This window comes from Perognathus longimembris, chromosome 28 (assembly GCF_023159225.1).
Source record: "Perognathus longimembris pacificus isolate PPM17 chromosome 28, ASM2315922v1, whole genome shotgun sequence".
NCBI classification, from domain to species: domain Eukaryota; kingdom Metazoa; phylum Chordata; class Mammalia; order Rodentia; family Heteromyidae; genus Perognathus; species Perognathus longimembris.
In genome coordinates, this window is record NC_063188.1 from 41,834,280 (window position 1) to 41,852,608 (window position 18,329).

Genomic DNA, 18,329 nt, shown 5'->3' on the forward strand with positions numbered 1-18,329 from the left:
GCTAAAGAAATAGTCTGGAAGAAAGATAGACTCTTAACAAATGGTGCTGACAAAACTGCTTCAGCACCTGCAAGAAACTAAAAATAGATACTTATATATCACCCTGCACCAAAATCAATTCGAAGACCTTGAAATAAAAACAGTTACCCAGAAAACAGTATAGGAAGGACTAGGAGAAACGCTTGAACTCCTTGGCACAGGACAAAACTTTCTTAATTAAGGCCCAGGAATGCTACAAATCAAAGAAAGGATGGACAAATGGGAATGCATCAAACTGCAAAGCTTTTGTAGGGCAAAGGACATAGCTGGCAAGAAAAACAGATTGGGAAAAGATCTTTAACAGCCTTATAATGGACAAAGGCCTCATATCTAAAATATATGCAGCACTAAAAAAATTAAATTCCTCCAAAACAAAACCGCAAAACACCAACAGCCCCCTCAACAAGTGGCCTACAGGCTTAAAAAGAGACTTCTCTGATAAGGAAATGAGAGTGTCCAAGAGACATATGAAAAAGTGTTCTACATCACTGGCCATAAAAGAAATGCAAATTAAAACATTGGGATTCCACCTAACCCCAGTTAGAATGTCCTTTGTCAAGAAATGTAGCAATAACAAATGTTGGAGGAAAAGTGGCCAAAAAAGAACCCTACTTCATTGTTTGTGGGAATTGTAAACTGGTTCAGACACTCTAGAAAGTGGTATCGAGATTCCTCAGAAGGATAAACCTAGACCTCCCCTATGACCCAGCAGCCCCACTTTTGGGCATCTTCCCAGAAGACCACAAACAAGAACACACTAAAGCCACCAGCACAACAATGTTCATCGCAGCACAATTTGTCATAGCTGAGGTATGGAACCAACCCAGATGACCCTCAGTAGACGAATGCATCAGGAAAATGTGGTACATATACACAATGGAATCTTATGCCTCTATCAGAACGAATGGCATTGGCCAATTTGTAAGGAAATGGAAGAACTTGGATAAAATTATACTAAGTGTATTATGCCAAACCCAAAGAAACATGGACTATATGATTTCTGTCATAGGGAGTAATTATCACAGGTTTAGGGTAGTCACAGCAGAGGATCACAAGAGCCTAATAGATATGCCCTTATGAATGCATAACATGATGCTAAGTGAAAAGAGCTCCATGTTATGGAAATGAGTGTTATATCACTGTTGTAATTACTTTCAACATGCCATGTGAAGCCTAGCTTCTTTTGTTGATGATCCTCTTGTATCCCTTCCTGTGGTTGTAGTCATGCTGTCACTGTATCTCATATGAGAACTCTGGATACTGTATATGCTGGTATTAGAACGAGGGAAGTGAAAGAGAATATCAAAATCAAGAGACAAAGGATTAAAGACATATGACTCCAAAAGGAATACTTGCAAAAGCATTTGGTGTAACCCAACTGAACAACTCATGGGGGAAAAGGGGAAGGGGGAGCAAGGAGGGGGGAATGAGGGAGGATGCAGCAAACAGTACAAGAAATGTACCCAAGGCCTAACATATGAAACTGTAACCTCTCTGTATATCAACTGGCAATACAATAAAAATTTTTAAAAAAGAAAAAAAGAAAACTTTGTTAAAGGATTTGTTATATTACTGCTTATTGAAAATATACCTGCATGACACCCAATGTAAAAAATCTGCCAAAGGTTTCTTACTCATAGCATGTTTGATCATGTAGGTAAACTCTATAAAGTATTTATTGTGTTCTCCTCATAAATACATAAGACAATTAAGATTTATCAAAATCAGTCATGTACCATGTACTATGCTTAATCCTTGACCAAAAAATGCTATGGAATCATTTCAAAACTCTGTAGCAGCATTCATTCCTCTCATGAGTTAGTATCAGCTAGGCATTGTTTGATAAAAAATGGAGCACAGCTAGACAATTTTTCTAATCTCAAATGACTCTTGCTCATGAATCTGGCAGTTGAGTAGGTCTGGTCTAGGCTCAGTTCAGGCAAGCTGGTTTACGCTTCTTCAAGTCTTCTACCTTCTCCAGGGACCACAGGCAGTCCAAGAATGTTCTTATAATATTGACTGTTTAAAAAAGAAATCAAGAGAGGAAAGTGAATTGTATGTTTACAGATATTAGTCACATTCCATCCAATTATACACCACCGACCAAAGCAAGCTACATGGAAAAATCCAGGGTCAACAAAATACACACTGTGTGTTTAGTTAGAGAAACTAAAAATACTAGCAGGACAAAAACTTTAAAACAGGAAGATTAGAAAATTATTGGGTCACTAATGTAATCCAAGATATACACTGTCTTTAGACACCAGCATATCCCCCCCCCCTACAAACAATATTCTTATCCTCACATTATAAATAGAAAAGTCAATCATAGAAGTTAAGTGAAGTAATGATAAGGTTCATTATTTTTATTATTTTTTCAGTACATAATTTTCTAGAGACACAGTATTAAAACTTAAAACTGAAATGAAGCTTACTCTTTGACACTAAACATGTTTATCTAATAAATAATAACCCCATGCACAGTATTAAAACTTACAACTGGGGCTGAGGATATAGCCTAGCGGCAAGAGTGCCTGCCTCGGATACAGGAGGCCCTAGGTTCGATTCCCCAGCACCACATATACAGAAAACGGCCAGAAGCGGCGCTGTGGCTCAAGTGGCAGAGTGCTAGCCTTGAGCGGGAAGAAGCCAGGGACAGTGCTCAGGCCCTGAGTCCAAGGCCCAGGACTGGCAAAAAAAAAAAAAAAACACACACAAAAAAAACTTACAACTGAAATGAGGCTTACTCTTTGACACTTGACATGTTTATCTAATAAACAGCCCCATAAATGAACAAAACCCACTATCACAATTTTAATTATTATATTGCTGTCGAAAACTCTTAAATCTACTTGTAGCCTAATTACTCTCTGAGCACCACTTCATATTTCATTTTAACACAATTTTTCTTGTGTTGCATTTCTACTGGCAAAGAGAAAGAACTTAGTAACCTCATCATATAATCCCCTTAGACACTTTAAGATCACACGTTTTTGATAAGCTTAAGTAACTCCAATACTTTTAACCTTCCACTTGTACAGCCTATTTTCCATTCCATTTACATCCTTTCATATGTTTTGTACTCTCTCCATCTTTTGATATTGTTTTTACAGTATGAAAATTCCAAATACATGGTATCCCAAAAAATCTTTTGACTAATGTTGGACACAATGAAATATATTCTAATATTGAGAATTAGTTCCATACTAGGTTTCGTGCTAATGTTTTTTTTTTAAATGACAAAAGTTTTCTGTTTTGATCAGTTATAACAAGGTCAGTTCCAAAGGATAAAAAGGTGAAATTAATATTCAAATGACAGTTTCATGACCTCAGTCAAAGTTTCAGGATTTGTGCATAATAATTCCCCATTATTAATTCATGCTGTGTTTCACAAAGAGATATAAATAAAATAGTCCAGAATTGGAAATATGTAAGTGGATTTCATATCTTAGGATATCTGCCACAGAAGTTACTGTAAGGATGTACTAAAGACGACTTTACACTAGAAAAAAGTCAGAATCTTGAAGAGTGGTGCATAAAGGAATTAATTTAAGAGTCTGCTCTTTTATTTATGAATAAAAGATAATCAGCCACAGGCAACTGAAACAATTAGCTATGCAAACTGTTAACACTTTATAAAATAGCTGTGAACATATATTGAATTTTAAACCTTCTCAGACAAAAACAAGTCACTTATAACCTACTTCCCCAAGGAACACAGAAAATTCACAATTTCTGCTCATCCACCTTTTCTCATTAGAGCTTCTAAATGTGTTCATAACTATTTGTGCAGCAATTGTGACTGTGTTAGAAGTTGCCATATTATAAACCTCTATTGTTTATTTATTTACAATAAAGAAACTTTAAGGACTATAAAACTTCCCTAGGACTATAGGGAAGTTTCCAAAAGCACTGTTAAAAAGGCAATAAGCAGACATTGACACTGAGTCACACAATGTATTGAACTGTGGGGTAATTTTGATCCAAGATAAGATTAATATTTACCTCCAGGAATAATGTATCTTGATGCTGACCAAAAACCAAAGTCAGTTTATGAATTTTATATACATTCCATTACTCAAATTAATTGTGACAAGTATTTTGATCCATTTCTATTTTTATATATGGCAATAGTCACACAACTCTGGAAAAGTAGATAGCACTTTCTGTTTCATTTCTGTGGTGTGTTTACTCCATATGTATTATTCGAAAGAATCAAGGCTAGGTTTTAGTTTTGTTATAAGTACCTTTGTACTTTTAGAAAAATTGCAACTTTCTATAACTGATAGTAGAAACTATAAAATAACTTTAGAGAGAGAAGAATTACCTTAATTTAGTCCCTTAATTTCTGAACCTTTTAACTCACAATACATTGGAAAAGCATAACAATGCCTAATCTGTTGAGTGAATCAGTGAGAGTACTTCTCATTCATATACCACTTGTTTTCTCACTACCCATTTGGATCCATATGTGTAGAAGGGGTTGTATAAAATCTTGTTTTCCTAGTCCTTATCCTCCTACACTCTTATTCCATAGCAATCTGTCCTCCCTGGACAGATTAACTATATTAACTATAACTATAATAACTAAATTAACTATACTCTTCATTTACCATTCTTTATTAGTAAGTATGATGGATTCTCACCACTCACCTTGTTTGACTTTCTCTTTTTCCATTTCATAATTCTTTTATTTATTTTTATTGTTTTAATTTAATTTTATTGCCAAGGTTATATACAGAGAGGTTAGAGTTATATATGTAAGGTATTAAGTACATTTCTTTTCAAACTTGTTACTTCTTCCCTCATTTTTCTCTTACCTCCCCCCCCAATTCCCTGCCCCAAGTTGTACAGATAATTTCCAACATATTGTCTTGTGAGTATTGCTGTTGTGTTAGTTCAGCCTTTACTTACCGTTTTGATGTTCTCCTTCCTTTCCTAAATCAGATAAACATATATACAGTACCCAGAGTACCAAAATCAAATTCAGTGACAACAGGGGATAAACCATAGGAAAGAATCAAGAAAGAAAAAGGAAACAATTGCCCATATGATATTAAAAATAACAATGACAGTGTAAAACCTCCTGTTTCCATATCTTGGAGTTCATTTCACTTAGCATCATCTAATATGATCATTTGTACATAGCTACTGAGCTATTGTGATCCTCTGCTAAGACTATCCTAGACATATTGACTTCTTGATAGCATTGTTCTTTTTTGGCCCTCTCTAGTTTAAAACTTCCTATCCAAATAGATGCTATTAGCTCACCCCTGTAATACCATCTACTCAGGAGGAAGAAATTAGAAAGTTTGCAATTTAAGGACAGTCTCACCAAAAAGTTCACGAGACCCTCATCTCACACACTACTTGGTGCAGTGCTCCATGCATTATCACAGCAAGATTATGATCAGGAGGATCATGTGTCCTGGCTAACCTGGGTAGAAATAGTTCACTAAACTTCAACAGAAAAGACTGAGTGGCACCATGTAGCTGTTAGCAACAAAAGGAAACATAAACAGTAATGTCACTTTGTAGAGTAGCCCAGTCAAGGAGGAACATCTTTTTTTTTGCCAGTCCTGGGCCTTGAAATTAGGGCCTGAGCACTGTCTCTGGCTTCTTTTTGCTCAAGGCTGGCACTCTGCCACTTGAACCACAGCACCATTTTTGGCTGTTTTCCATATATGTGGTGCTGAGGAAGCGAACCCAGGGCTTCATGTATACGAGGCAAGCACTCTTGCCACGAGGTCGTATTCTAAGTTCCAAGAAACAAGATCTTATATTAAAAACAACCAAATCAGAAGTGTCTAGGGATACAGGAGGTTGAACTTCTCAAGTAGTAGTGTGAAGCGCTACATTCACCCTTCTGTATTGCTCCCCACCCAAAAAGAAATCCTGTGCATTGGTTGCTAACTCTGGGTGTTCTTCTGGACATCCAACCCTTTGTTTGTTTTTTCCCTCCTAATATTTTGAAGAGCTCATATAACCCTATTCAGTACTTAAAGATTACTGATTTTTATTGTTATGTTCTAAATCTCTTAACTGTCATACTGCACACTGCTTCTGTGACATCACTGAGTTCTGTTGTTGACTAAAATCATGGAAGAGCTGTTGACTCAAGGACTTATAACTCATTCATTTATTTTTAAAAATAAGCAGTAAATATTGCCAATTCATATCTTATCTGATTGTCATTTGTGTGTCTCTTATTGTTACAATGGAGGTCATCATTTTCCTAACGAAATATAATCTTTCCTATCCCTTTGCTCAAATGTCTCCTCATCAGACAGACTTGCTGACTTCCTTATACATGTCAGCATTTTCTATATTTGAACTTCATATTTCTCATGTCCTATAAACCTCCAAAGTAGGCTTATATTATCTATCCAAGTGTGTTGATTATTACTGTCCATATCCCTCAATAGATTATTTGTAGGACAGCAAATATCTTGTGTATTTCAATAAATGGAATTTTAATACACAGAAAAGTATACAAAGCATAATAGTAACTCAGAAACTACTGACAAACAGAATATACAAATTACCTGGACTATAGTAGGCACTCAATAAGTTCTAGAATGATAATCATTATTTGAATAATTAAAGTACTATGAAAAATGAGTCACCAAGTAAATGCAAAATAAGAAATCACAAGCACAAATTGTTGATTAATTGATTAGAAATAAATCATTAATTTGTAGGAGAAATCTTACCTTATCCACTAATGTTTCCATACCTGTCATATACACCGTTCTGGTATGAATATGAGGTATGCATGGAGCAATGATGTATTGGGCTAATGTTGCTGCTAACAGCTAAAGACACTAGGAATATGAAAACTATGCATTGGATTGATCTTTCTCTCTCTCTCAGTTTCTCTCTTTCTCTCTCTCTCTGTTAAGTTTTCTATAGTACAATGTCATCAAATGGAAGCAACACTGATGATATAGACAGTATCAATAGAGTGTGATACATTCTATTGTACAGAATAACCTGATTTTCTATATATCACAGGTTACAAGTCCCTCAATGAATGATTTGGTTCAGAGTCTTTCACAACACCTGTCCCTGTGACTGTGTTGGATCCTGGAACATTACAAATATAAAGTAAATCCATTTTGGATTACTTCATAAAGGTCAAAGCAGACATTACACTAATTTAAACAAACTTAATTGCCATGAGGTAGCAAGAATTGTACTATAATAAAGTTAACAAAAATGCATGTTATAGGAAAACCGCTTAGCTTTCTGACTAACATTAATAGGACTGTATATCAAAAGCCTTCTCTAATGAACACAACCATGAGTTATTGTAAATAGCTCAATCAAGACATCTGTATGTAGCAGTTGATCCATAAAGCCATACAATTGGGGGCATTAATAAGGGAAATGAAATGCTATTGCTACAAACAATGTGTTATTCTTAATGTTGGCATCCCAAACTCAGCTTTGAGTAGTGGGTTATATACCAAAGCTAGGAGGTGGTCATTGTAAAGGTAGTCATGATGCAATTTAGCTGGTATATTGTGGGGCACACCTGGAATTCAACTAGCTGGCCCCACCTGTTTCTCAGTCTTGGGGCCATGTGTGGCTAAGATGGCAGTGCCTAACAACAATGTGCAGCTGCTACAAGTGTCTTTGGTTATAACCCAGAGGCGGTTCTGTAGGCTATGACTCCCCGGCTCTTCCGCCCTTGATGGACAGCTCATGCCTCCCCTTCCTGCCAATCTTAGACCTGATTGGCTCCTGTGCCTTATATTAGTGGCACGTACTTCCCCAATAAACGAGATCTTGCGCCGACTTGACTCCCAAGCCGTCTGATTGTCCTCAGGTGAGGGAGGGCTGGGTGCGGGTGGTCTGCCGACCCTTCTCCTTTCTTGGCTCCTCCGGTCGGGGCATGCCTTCCCTGTCTCTCCCGCGGTAGGGGAAGCATGGGGGGCTAGAGATCCCAACAGTGTATATGTACTAAAGACAGCAACAAAATCATAATAGTATGTATTCTTGAAATTATTCAAGACTACAGAGAGTTGTAAAGGAAGACACATAACACAATTGATTTGTCTTTTAAGTTGAATTAAAAATGAAAAGCAGAGATGATATTTTAAGGTTTCAGGACCCAAAATTTGTAGTAGAACATGAAATGAAAGAAGTAAATGCAAGAGTCAGTCCTGAAATACATATGCAAGTGAATAAAAAATGAGTGGGTCACAGAAGGTACAGTCTCAGGCTTTCAATAGGCCAAAGCCTTCAAAATTAGTTGTTTGAAATTTTATTTAATTTTCTTAAAAGTTTTTATTGTCAAGATGATGTACAGAGGGGTTACAGGTACATAATAAATAAGGTAGTAAGTACATTTCTTGTCAAACTTGCTACCTCCTCCCTCATTTTTCTCCCACCTTCCTCCTCCCCAATCCCAGACACCCCCACCCCAGAGTTGTACCCTTAGTATACAACATATTTATTGAATTATTTCTGTTGTATTGGTTCACCTTTTACCATTTGTCTCACCATTTTGATCTTCCCCTTCCATTCCATAACTCAGACAAGCATATATACAATACCCATGGTACCTAAATCAAATACATTGACAACAGGGACTGAAACATAGAAAAAAGAAAACAAATATTTTCACAGAGTACTTTAAGAATAACAACAACAATAGGCCACTTGTTGCCATACATTGGAAAGCATTTCACTTAGCATCATCTTAAGAGATGATATCTACGTAGCTATTGAACTGTTGTGATGCCTGCTAGGACTATCCTAGATATATACTAATTATTACCAATGAGGAAAATCATAGAGTTTATGTTTCAATGGGTCTGGCTCATTTTTAGTATGCATTTTTCCATTTTTTTTCAAATACAACAATGCCATTCTTTCTGATAGAATGATAGAATTCCATTGTGTATATATGTCACCATTTCCTGATCCATTCACATACTGAGGGTCATCTAGATTGGTTCCCTATTTTAGCTATAGTAAATAATGTTGCAGTGAATATGGTTGTGCTGGTAGCTTTAGTATGGCCTTGTTTGTGATCCTTTGGGTAAATGCCCATGAGTGGGGTGCTGGATCATAGCGCTATATTTAGCCTTTTGAGGAACTTCCATACTGCTTTCCACAGTGGTTGAACAAGTTTCCACTCCCACTAACAATGTAGAAGTGTTCTTTGGAACACATCCTCACAAGCATCTGCTGTTATTAGTTTTCCTGATACTGGTTATTCTTACTGGGGTGAGGTGGAATCTCAGTGTTGTTTTGATTTTCATTTCTTTTATGGCCAGGGTTGTTGAGCACTTCTTCCTGTGCCTCTTGGTCATTCTCATTTTATCTTCAAAGAAAGCTCTCTTAAGTCTTTATCCCACTTTTTAATGGGGCAGTTGTTTCTTTGAGGAATTGTTTTGGGGGAACTTAATTTTTTGAGTTCTATGTATATTTTAGATATGACGCAATTGTCTGTTTTATGGCCAGTGAAGATCTTCTCCTTAACTGTGGGCTTTCTATTTATTTTCCAAGCTATGACCTTTGCTACGTAGAAGCTCTGCAGTTTGATCTAATCCCATTTTTCCAACCTTTCTTTGACTTGTTGTGCTTCTGAATCTTTATTAAGAAAGTTTCAGCCTGTTCCAAGAAGCTCTAGCATTTCTCCTATTCCTTCCTGCAATGTTTTCAGGATATCTGCTTTTACCTTGAGGTCTTTGATCCATTTGGAATTGAATCTGCTGCAGGGTAATATGATCTAGCTTTATTTTTTACAATTGATGAACCAATTTTGCCAGGACCATTTGTTGAAGAGGCTGTCTTTCTTCCATCCTACTTTTTTGACTCCCTTATCAAAGATTAGGTGGCCATAGTTCTACGGGTTCATTTCTGAGTCTTCAATTCCATTCCACTGGTCCTCAGGCCTGTTCTTGTGCCAATAACAAGCAGTTCTTATTACTATTGTTTTGTAATAGAATTTGAAGTTCGGTGTTGACATTCCCACAGCACTCTTCTTCCCACTAAGGGTTGTTTTTGCTATTCATGTTCTTTTTTTGTTCCATATGAATTTTTAGATTGCTTCTATTTCATTAAAGAACAGTGTTGGGATATTGATGATTATTGCATTGAATTTGTAGATCGACTTTGGCAGTATTGGCATTTTCATGATGAGAATCCTCCCAATCCAGAAGCATGGGATGTTTATCTATTTTCTAAGTTCTACTTTAATTTCCTTTTTCAGATTTTTAAAGCTTTCAACATAGAAGATTTTCACTTCAGTGGTAAGGTTTTTCATAGGTATGATTTTTTTGAGGATATTGCAAAAGGAGTTGCTTTCCTAATTTCAGCCTCACTCTTCACATTGGCATACAGAAAATCCATTGATTTTTTGAGGATTAATTTTATATCCTGTTACTTTGTCAAAATTTTGGATTAGCTCAAGTAAATTGGGAATAGGGGCTGCGGGTTTTTTTTTTAAGTATAGGATTATGTCATCTGCAAAGAGAGTTAGTTTTATTTCGTCGTTCCCTATTTGGATTTACTTTACATTTGCATTTTGCCTTAATACATTGGCTAGGATTTCTAGCACTGTATTGAAGAAGATTGGAGAGACTGGACATCCTTGTCTTACTCTTGTTTTTAAAAGAAATGTCCTTAACATTTCCCCATTAAGCATAATGCTAGCTGAAGCTCTGTCCTACACAGCCTTTCTTATATTCAGGAATGCTCCATAGAGTCCTTGTTTCTCCAGAGCTTTCATCATAAATGGGTGTTGGACCTTGTCAAATACTTTTTTCCTGTGTCAATTGAAATGACCATGTGATTCTTTTCCTTGCTCCTATTGGTGTGTTGAATTACATTAATTGACTTGCATATATTAAAACAGCTTTGCATCCTTGGAATGATTACGTTTGATCATAGTGTATAATTTTTGATGAGTTGTTGAAGTCAATTGTCCAGAATTTTTTTGAGAAGTTTTGCATTGATATTGATCAAGGTAATGGGTCTATAGTTCTCTTTCCTTGATGATTTCCTGTCTGGTTTTGAGATGAGGATTATGTTGGCTTTATAGAATGAGTTTGGTAGTGAAATTTTGCTTTCAATTTTATTGAAATATTTGAAGAATATTGGTGAGAGTTATACTTTGAAGGCTTTAAAATAGTTTATTTGTTTAGTTAAATAAATGTATTTATCATAATTAGAATTGTAATTAGTAGGCTAGTGTCACTTGCTATTAACAGAGCATAACAATTCAATAAATGAGTATAGATTTCCATGTTAAGTATTTTTAACAAGAGTCTAGCGGTATCTTACTTAACATCACTGTGTCTTTTTCTAAATGGACATTAGCAGTTCTGAGAATGTTATTAATGACAAACTATTATCAAATGTAAGAATTTCTCTTTGATATATTCAGAACACCTGAGTGTAAATTGAAAAGGAATCCATATTCTCAATATGAATTGTATTTAGTAAAACGAAGTTAAGTAAACAAATGTTTAGAATCCATAGTCTAGGAGTATGGAAATCTAAGAAAATGAGTTAAAATATCAAATGAACAATCAGAGACTAATTGATACAAACTTTTATCTACAGTTGCTATAACAACTTAGTCTCTGATATGCTCATCTGAGTACCCTGGATACTGTATATACTTGTATTAGAACTGGGGAAGGGAAAGGGAATATCAAAAGGATAAAAAGTCAAATGACTCCAAAAGCAATACTTGCAAAACCACTTGGTGTAAACTACTGAACTAATCATGGGGGGGGGGCGGAGAGAAAGGGGGAAGGAGAAGGAGGGAAGTGAAGGAGGACTTAACAAGCTGAACAAGAAATGTACCCACTGTCTTAAGTATGAAACTGTAACCCCTCTGTACATCACGTTGACAATAAATAAATAATTATTTAAAAGAAAATCTTGTTGAGGGTTTACATTTTAAATCTATCGCTTACTGACTTAACTATAATGGAAATTATTGACTCTCTCATAGTTATATCAGTGACCTTGCATCAGTTGTAGTTCTGCAATCTCAGTCTTTTTATTTTGATACCTAATTAGAAGGAACAGACCCTGTTTTGTATGACACCAATAATTTCAGTCATATTTGATTGGCTTAATAAAGTCACATGGCTTTTTCTACACAGAAACATTGCAAATCATATAGCCATGGGTGGGAATAATATAATCCTTCTTTAAAGACAGTGAGTACATGGGAACAATAATAACATCACCATAAAGAGTATGTGGGGCCAATTGAACTGTGTCGAATGTTTATTAAGTCCTAACTGCATGCCAACGTGTGTGTGTGTGTGTGTGTGTGTGTGTGTGTGCCTTGACTTGTGCCTGTACTGCGGCTTGAACTCAGGGCCTGGGTGTATTCCCTGAGCTTATTGCTCAGGGCTAACACTCTCCCACTGAAGCCACATTCCTTCATTTTGGTGGCTAATTGTGGAGAACAATCTAACAGACTTCTTGCCCTAGCTGGCTTCAAACTGTAGAGATCATAGCTTTCTGAGTTTTACAGGCATGAGCGAGCCACTGGCGCCCAAATTGTCATCTCCTTTTTCTGTTGACATTCACATAGCGAGACCAAGACAGGGTATTCAAAGGAACATATGACAAAGGCTCAATAGCTATATGCATATGATCAGATAAAACAGTATTTTATAAAATGAACTTCAAGATAAGAAACAAGATTTTTGTTGTTGTTGCTGCTATCTTTGTTTGTCTTTTTTTGTCTGTTTTGTCTTATGTATAGTAAAAGGAGGTGTCACAGAAAAGGTGGAACAAAGGGTGAACAAATACAAAACTGGTAATGCCAAGACTCCATATGGAAAATGAGCTGTACGTCTCATTGTTGGAGACTGGATGGAAAAACTTGGAGAGTGAGGGAAGGTGAAACATGGTTAAAAAAAATACTCATTATTCGACACGAAGCTGTAACCCTTCTGTACATCACCTCTTCTATAACAGTAATTTCTATAACAGTATATATATATATATATATATATATATATATATATATATATATATATATATATATATCACATTGTCCCATTTGTAAGGAAATGGAAAGACTTGGAAAAAATTATACTAAGTGAAGTGAGCCAGACCCAAAGAAACATGGACTCTATGGTCTCCCTTATTGGGAATAATTAGTACAGGTTTAGGCTAGTCATAGCAGAGCACCACAAGACCCAATAGCTATACCCTTATTAACACGTACGATGATCCTAAGTGAAATGAACTCCATGTTATGGAGACAATTGTTATATCACAGTTGTAACTACTTTCAACATCCCATGTGTATCTGTAGCTTCTATTATTGATGATGTTCTTGTATCACCTTTCTGTGGTTGTACCTACACTATCTCTGTAATCTTATCTGAGTATATTGGAAATCGTGTATACTGGTATTGGAATTAGGAAATTGAAAGGGAATACCAAAATTGAGAGACACAGGGTAAAAGAAGAGAAACAACTACAAAAGCAATACTTGCAAAACTGTTTGGTGTAAGTGAACTGAACACCTCAGCGGGAGAAAAGGTAAGGGGGAGCGGGGAGGGGGATATGAGGGACAAGGTAACAAACAGTACAAGAAATATATCCAATGCCTAATGTATGAAACTGTAACCTCTCTGTACATCAGTTTGATAATAAAAATTTGAAAAAAAATAAACCTATGAAACCACTAAATATTGGTGACTGTTGATGACTTTTAAGCATAACATCAGCATCTTGGCTACATGCAAAACTATAGAAGAATATTAAACTTGTGTGTAATAATGTCCCTTCCAATACTTTAATTAATTAATTAAATTTTATTTTTTGACAGTCCTGGGGCTTGGACTCAGGGCCTGAGTACTCTCCCTGGCTTCTTTTTGCTCAAGGCTAGCCCTCTTCCACTTGAGTCACAGTGCCAATCTGGCCATTTTCTATATATGTGGTACTGGGGATTCGAAGCCAGGGCTTCATGTATATGAGGCAAACACTTTTGCCACTAGACCATATTCCCAGCCCGAGTCATTTAATTTTGAAAAGGTATTTGTAATGTTGCCAAGTTTCATTTTGCTTATTTCATCAGATGTTGTCAGTTTAACTGTATTATCTGGAATATATTTCATTGAAGAATATCATACCATTTTCACTCTATCTCCTTAACCTACTATATGCTACATTTTATTTGGGAAGCATGATTTCTCCTCACTGACAGTAAGTTAGGTCAGTTAGCCATGCTTTAAATTTTTTAATACAAATGTTTAAGTTTTAGAATTGTATCTAATAATTACTAATAGGACTCAGAAAGTTACTATTCTTAGTCAAATAAAGCTCATGCTATGAGAGTAGGAATTAGCCACAATCTTACTCCCAAATTTCACCCAATGGCTTGCTGTTGTTTCCTTTCTGAGAATAAGGAATGATATAAATGAAAATAAGTATGAAGCTGAGGTGAAGTAAATGAAATACACTCTTGAGATAGCTTTTACATTAGGAAAATGATGCACTTTATGTAAAAAAAAATCACACTTTAGTAATATAGAAAGTGAATTATTGGTATCACAATAGACAGAACTTGAAACCAACATGTGGGTGATTATAGGAGAAGAGTTCAGCACAAGTGCTGAATGACCTTTTTAGGTCATCACAAAAGGGAGATGAAAGTCATTGCACTGAATCTTCTTCACAGAGGAGAAAGAAAGTTATACAGAAAGAGAAAGAAAGGATACCATGACATATTTCACAATTGAAGCAATTTTTATAATTAAAAAACAGCTAGTGTAGACATGTTACACAGAACCTAAAGAGACCCAGTTAGAGACTTACAACCGACCAGCCAGGAAGAAAAAAATGTGTTTCCTTTAAGTCAGAAACGATAGATTCTGGCTCCCCTAACATAAAAATTAAGACTACATTCAGATATCATTATTATTATTTTGAATTGCACATCTTGTCATAATAGATACAGTTCAGTGAATTTAAGAAAAATTTCTAGGTGAATTAATTGCTCCCATATGTGACTACCTTTTAGTAACACAGGGCTAAGAAGAACTAAGTACTAGTAGAAAAAGATCAAAATATCACTTTGCTGCTTGAGTGATTCAACATCATTTACTGGCAAAAGTATTAAGACTCTCCAGCATTCAGACTTTGCATTTGGCCTTTCAAAATACACTGAAATTGAAGCCAAAATGTGGGGATTCAGCTTATGTAACCATTTGACTCTGAAGCAGTTCAGAAATAACCTTTTCCTGTAATACCCAGTTGTATAGATAGCACAGATAACGTTCTGGAATTGGATAGGGAAGTTTTTGATTACTGAATGACACATTTCATTTTTTTTTAAATTAGCTGCATGTCTGTTAGGAAAATATGGTGTCAGGTTTTGAAAATTATATCCTGTATAAAAGTATTCACTTCTAACTACATTGTGATTTTCAGGTGTTCAGGAGAAACCCTTGCAATTGTCTCAAGGCAGTGACTATCAATCCAATGTAATGATCATAAAGATCTTTCTCTGATTCTAAGTACTTGGGGTTCATTCAAGTAGACACCCTATAGGGATGTTTCTCAGTCAGACAGCAGAATATCTGTGCCCAGGGTCCTTTCATTACTTCTATTTAACACTTCTTATACACAAAATTCTGCTTTCCTGATACCACAGAGAGATGATTTTTTTTACTTATAAATGAATATCTCAGCTAGGAAATTACAATCGAAGATTATGATAAAAATATGCAAAGTTAGCATATCACTAGGCACCTAAAAGGCACTCAATAAATTTTAAGAGACTGATGATCTTCGTGGTACTTCAAGAAGATGTTAACTGTCCTTCTTAGCACACTTAGAATTGGTTAAACCATTATGCATTTGGCAAATTGCTTACCCAAATCTGCTCCAAACTCACTCAACATCTTGTAACAAATGCTCTTTGAGCCTTTGTAGTCCCTCAAATTTCCAGTGTGTATGATGACCCTTGTTAATTTCTAAATGATTCTAAAAAGCACTCATTTCTATCGTAGCATTATTTACTTTGTAATTAGCTACATTAATCTCTATACATTGTTCCTCTTCCCTATATCCAGTCATTCTCCAGGTTTGTCTCAAAATAGTTATTAATGAGAGTTAATATCTTACTCTCTGAAGAGCTCAAGCATATTACCTAGCAGTCTCAGCATTTCAGAATCAGCATTTCAGAGGCATTAAGAATGCGATTTGAATTTTAAAGATGGAAAAGCCAAGTATGAAAAGAACTGGTGGAATTTTTGTGGGTTATTAGAGAACATTTTCAAAGTTAAAATATAAAAAGCTAGATCTAGATAGTAAGGAATAATTCTAAAAATTATAAAGATTACTTTGAATGAATACATGTTCTTTCACATATTTTAAAAACTGTATTTTCTATGAAACAGAACAGAAATTCTCCACAGGATTTGGATATTCAGAAATATATAAGGACATTGTTTGGCTGACACATGATTGTAGACCCTATTCACATTTAGTTAAAATTGATTAAAGATTCTAAGCATACTGAAATATACAAGCTAATCTCACATTTATCTTGGTATCCCACAAGCTGCATATTTTCTCTTCTTTTAAAGGGCAACTTTCACCATCTGGAAGCTCTTCCAAGCTAAAATTTGGAAGTCATTTTTTCCTCTCTCTTTTTCTCATACTACATAACCAATTTATCAGCAGCCCTTGGCTCTTTAACACCCATTCAAACTACAGCCACTTCCCATATCCAGGACTAAACTTCCTGGTCTACCTTAATCTAACTACAGTCATTTCTTGCCTGGATCGCTAAAATATGTTTTCAACTGCATTCTCAATTCAACTTTTGTTCTCCCCTGCCTCCCTACCTGCCCACAATTATTCCAAACACAGCACCTATTGAAATAATAAATGAGATATCATATCACCCATCGATTTAAATCATAAGTAATGTATGTCAACCTATTGCTCAAAACTCTTTAAAAGCTTCCCACTCAAAGCCTAAAGGAGATTACAGGGCTTTAAGTGTAAACCCTTTCCTCATTACTTCTCTGACTTCATGGCCTGATACTACCCACTTAATACACTTGACTTTGTATCAGCCTCCTTACTGTACATTAGAAACATCAGCTATGTACCTTTGTTAGAGTCTTTACAGGAGCCATTGACTTTGCCTCTAATGCTTTTTGCTACACATCTACAAGACTAGCTTCCTCAGCATCTTCACAATTTTATGCAGATATTTCCTTCTCAAGGATGCCTATCACAACCTGCCATTCCATAATAATCCAAATATAGTTCCACTGTTATGTTTTTCCCAAGGAACTTCATACCATAAAACATGTTATATTGTTTACCATGTCCACTTCTTAGTCATTTGTATGCTACAGAGCACAGAACTATTTGTCTCTGTTTTGTTCACAGCTGAATTCCAAATACCAAAGACAGGTTATTTGTTGAATAGCTCTCAAATGTCCCAATGACATATATGAATTGGAAAAAAAACTTTCCAAATACTATAAGTTGAATAAATGTCCTTACATGTTTTATTTAAAAGGTAATAATTTTTTACCATTGAGGAAATGTATGTTAAAGATAACAATGAGGAGGACAAAAGTGGCAGAGGAGCACCAGTGTGCTAACTGAGCTCTCTTCAAGAACTCAGTTTTAGTGTACCAGTGAAAGATTCACAGCTAGAGAATCACACCATGTAAGTGATAATAGTAAAGATATTTTGACCAGAGAGAAAATATTTAGGCAGGCTGCTTGAGAAGACAGGTATGAGCACATGCCGGTGGGAGTGGTATCAGCAGACGTGGCCTCCATCATAGCAGCAGAAAAAAACAAACCAGGATAAGAGCAGCAGAGACAGAGCACATAGCTCTCCACTCACTTCCTCAGTGACTAGGAGAGGAAAACTTCATTCAGCCTGGTGGCCACAGTCAGACACATATGTCAGATGGTATGAGAAACTAGAGAAAGCATGAGTACCCCAGAAAAGACATTCTCACATGTGCTCACAGAACAGCACTGGGAAGGTTGCCTTTCCCCCACTACCAGAGAAAAACGCCATCTTTGACTCTGGCCAGATCAGATAGGAGGTAAATTGGACCAGAGAAACAGCAAATGAATCTGAGCAGTGAAAATCATTTCCACCCAGGAGAACGTCTCCCCACCCAGGTGGGAGGTACTTCTCCCAGGGTGAGTACTTTCATCTTCAGTTAAACACAACCAGAGGCAGCCCCACCCTGCTTCACATCTGCAGCTTAGCCAGCTGCAGGATTTTCTAAAAACCAAACATAAACAACCCG